This window comes from Tenrec ecaudatus, chromosome 8 (genome assembly GCF_050624435.1).
Source record: "Tenrec ecaudatus isolate mTenEca1 chromosome 8, mTenEca1.hap1, whole genome shotgun sequence".
Taxonomy (NCBI): Eukaryota; Metazoa; Chordata; class Mammalia; order Afrosoricida; family Tenrecidae; genus Tenrec; species Tenrec ecaudatus.
Window position 1 is genome coordinate 135,187,945 of NC_134537.1, and position 4,274 is coordinate 135,192,218.

A 4,274-nucleotide genomic window follows, 5' to 3' on the forward strand; every position below is an offset into this window, starting at 1 on the left:
CACAAACTACATATAGTACTGCTAACTTCTTTCATTAGATTAAAAACAACAGAAGTTCTAATATTTGTATTATACTACAATGCATTATGCATTCCATTTTGAAGACCCTTGTGTAGGTTATTGGGATTAAAATATCTGCTATGAAATATTTGAGCCGCACTAGCTAGCATTAAAGAGTGAAGGAATTACTGGGGTATAAGGTTGGCTTATTTAACATTTAAAAATAAAATTGGTATACCATTCACAGTAATTGGGAGGCCTTTTCTGGGGCCAGAAAATTAACAATTATCATAGCAGCAAATCTTTGGTTTTATAAAAAGTTATCACTAGCACCTTTTACTCAGGTTCTCAAACTCACAGTTCAGACTTAAAAACAAAAATGAGAAGATAAAAATATCAAATGACCCCATAGCAGTACAATGGATTGCTTTTATGTGACCTCTCTAGCCATGGTCTTGAAACACCACCAAGTGATTGATTTAGATTATTATAAGGTTATTTTGGTCCAGCAAGGGGATTGGCCAGGTTGCTATCCTACTCAACTTAAAGGGAGTTATCCACTAGGCAAGACGGAGGGAATGCCCATCCCTAACCCATAGCACCCTCAGGCTGCCTTCAATTTAACTCCACAAAACAAACTCGCTGTCAAAGAGTCAATCCTATGCGTTTCCAAGACTGCAACTCTTTAAGAGAGTAGAAAGCCTTTCTCCAACCTCTTTGTCTTTGGGAGTCTCTGGTGATTTGAATTGCTGACCATGTGGTTAGCAATCTAATGTATAAGTTGCTATTCTACCAGGGCTCTGATTAGTATATACTAGACATTATATATTATCCAATCCTTCTATGATCATGAATACCTTGAAAAGTATAAAATGGGACCCCACGAGATTAAATGACGAACCTAAGGCCATAGATCTGGTGCGTGACAAGCTGAGATTGTCATCCGTTCTGCCTATCTTTCAAATACTTGTGTCTGGAAAGTCCCCGAGGCCAGGAGACATGAAGACACTCTATAACAATTTGTTTCTCTTACATAAGCATAAGAGCAAAGAAAGATAAGCAAAAAGAAAATTTAGGAGAAAGTATAAATAAAAGGCATGAATACAGATAAAGATTTCAAAAGATTTTAAAGAAAATAGTCTGATTATTCTAACCACAAATAATGGTGTAAGGGGAAAAAATTCTTTGGGAAGAGAAAGATAACACAAAGATGCATTGGGTAGTATTAAGAGTCACTGAGGATGCGAGTTAGCAACCAGAATTGCTGGAGAACGCACAAGATTCGGAGCTGTCAGGGGTGAAAAAGAAAAGTCGGAGATTTGAGGACAGGCCTGGAGCGCCTGACATGTGTCTGCATTTGAGCTTTCTTTTGACAATTCACACCCGTCTTAGGCAGAATCAATTGTTTATTCTTATTGTGCCTGGTTTCTTTTTGTGGCCTCCCTAGGGTTTTGCAGGTCACTGGTTTGAGTTTTTGAATTTCAAAACCCTTCGGGATTTTCAGAAAACCAGAGGTATAGGACACCCAGCAGCGGGATTTACTTAAATTTTAATCACACTAATCTGCAGAGTGTCTGTTACTACATCAACTGTCTCTTTTCTTGTCTTTTTTTTTTTAGTAGTGTCTGGGGGAAAGCCAAATACTCCTCCCTCCAACTTATATATATGTAAAATTAACTTAGGAACTTCTGGTAGTGCGATTGGCTGTTGCCTACGGCCAGAGCCACCGCAGTCCCCAGAAATAAACCCCATTGTGCCATTGTACTCTGTCAGACAGGGTCACTGTGAGTTGGAATCAAGTTTCTAGCATATCATAACAACAAAGTGTTAACTAAATACGCTAGTTGTTTTTGGTCCGACTCACTCTCTTACTTTTTCATCTAGTTCTCAACCTTCCTAATGCCATGACCCTTTAATACAGTTCCTCATGTGGTGGTGGCCCCCCAACCATAACATTATTTTGGTTGCTTCTTCATAACTGTCATTTTGCTACTGTGATGAATCAGTCGATCCCGGGGAAAGGGTCATTCCGCCCCTAAAGGGGTTGTGACCCAGAGCTTGAGAACCGCTGATCTAGTTTCTACAATTCACTGCAATGGCAACACAGGATTCAAAGACAAGATTAATGATGAGGGGCTTTATTGTGAAAGTTAACAGGCTATAAAAAGCCCAGGATACTATTGTCCAATCAGGATATGTTATGAGGTCTTTCAGGACTGCCAATAAGTGCCCAAAGGATGTGCTACTCTGCTGAAGGCCTCAACCAGAAAACATTCAACTCAAGCTCCTTGGGTCAGCAAACTCTGCTCTCCCAAAGAAGTGCCCAAAGTACAGGCCAGCCGCCTGTGTCACAGTGCTCAGCTTTGCTCACTCTGTGGGAGGGGACGTCCAGTACTCTGTGTCATGCTCTGGCTCCTTCTTGAACCACCTGTGACACTGCTGCTACTGTGCCGCTGCCGGTGCTACATGGCACTCTCTGATGCCACAGGATCTCTGAATCAAGGAGCTTTACTGAGCAGAGATCTTGGGGTCCAAAGGACATATTCCACCTCTGGCACTTGCTGGTAGTGAGATTCCCCACTCCAGTGTCTCAGAGGGCTCATTTTATACCCAGAGGATGGTAATCACAATGAATCCTGTTAACAATTACTCACAGCTGACTTTTATCAGTGTCTCCCCCCATCTTCTTACCAAGATTCGTATAGGAAAGGTGGTTTGATAAGGAGTTAGAGATTTTGTACCAAAAAGAGCCACGGTAAATTATTCACTTCCCTATAAAAACTTTGATACAATTGATGTAGGGATTGTTACAATAGCTGTAAGAGCCCCCCATAAAGTGATTTAAATGAATAAATAGATAAATAAAACAGTCGATTGTTTAAGTGAGCTTTACTTTAGATAAGCCTAAGTAAGTGATACTTATTGCCTGGGTTCAATAAAATCTTGTTTGCTGCTCGCTTCAGCAGCACATGTACTAAAATCGGAATGATACAGAGAAGATTAAAATCGATACAGAGAAGATTAGCATGGCCCCCGCACAAGGGTGACACGCAAATCCGTGAAGCGTTCCATATTAAAAAAAAATCTTGTTTTGACTCCCCCCAAATTTTTGAGAAAAAATATGTGATGCAACATTTTAACCATTGTTTTCTTCCCACTTTCTTTTCTGCTATAAATGAAATTAACTTGTACTATACATTAATACGCTGGCAGACCGGCAAGTACTGCTTAACTAGCATTGCCTTGGTAAGTTACCTGAATACCGGCGGAGAATGCATCGTGCATCCCTTGTCTGGTTTTTGAGGTCTTCCATTCACTGAAGCCTTGTTGGGAATAAAGGCAAATGCCCACAGGCATGAAAAGGTGCCAATTTAAAGTGATCCCAACTTCCTCTGTGCCTTAAAGAATTTCTGAGTAGCAGACACAAAGAAAGCTCAAACACCCTGGCCCTTGCACAGCAGAGACATCATTGCTAAAGGATGCGAGATCATCATGCCAGAAGCCAAGTGAGTTATTTCGCTCAGTCTCACCAGTTCCCTCCCACTCGGTCACACATGGTAAGCATCCATCTGAGCTTAACTCCAGGCCCCTGGTCTTATCACGACATCTGTACTCCCCAGCATTTGGGCAAGCTGCAACCCACAGCTCCAAAGTAAAAAGAGTGACGTCATTACGATTTTAATTAGCTAGCTGCCAGTTGGCATTCTTCTTCTTTTTCCTGCCTTAGCACCCCCTGCCCCTCCTTAACCCAGCCCAATAGAAAAATTAGTGTGTCATAGTAAAAAGTATAAGTTTAGATCTGAGCCCTCAGGATGATCTCAATTGTTTCATAGCACTGGAAGGCTGCTACGAGTTTGCTAAGCTGCTGATGTGATTCCATTGCAATACTGAGGCCTTTCACCTACTTTATAACTCTGTTAGCATTTAGAGAATAGAGAATGTTTACTTGGGCAATTAAAAACTGGTTTTCAATTTATGCATATTTCAGCAACTCAGATCAAAATAAAGATTGTTCATTTCCTCAATTGTGACCGTGTACAGTTTTGCTCGCCACAAAATAGTGTTGTATTTAGAATTCAGTGTTTATCTTTGTGCCCCCCCATTTTGTAGGAGTGTTCGTATATATTTAGGGGTTGCCTAAAATATTTTCAAAGACTGAACAGAGAAAGAAGTTATAGGAAGTAGTGACTTCCTCAAAGGGCCTCTAAAATATTTTAATGCATTTTTTCAAAGATTTTGAATTTTTTTGTTTGTTTTTGATGATAGTGTTATAT

The 4,274-nt window shown here is 40.4% G+C and overlaps 1 pseudogene; it reads left to right on the top strand.

Annotated features, from left to right (window-relative positions):
• Positions 1-2,950: 2,950 nt before the first annotated feature.
• On the top strand, positions 2,951-3,078 carry LOC142455726 (U6 spliceosomal RNA; annotated as a pseudogene).
• The last annotated feature ends 1,196 nt before the right edge of the window (positions 3,079-4,274 follow it).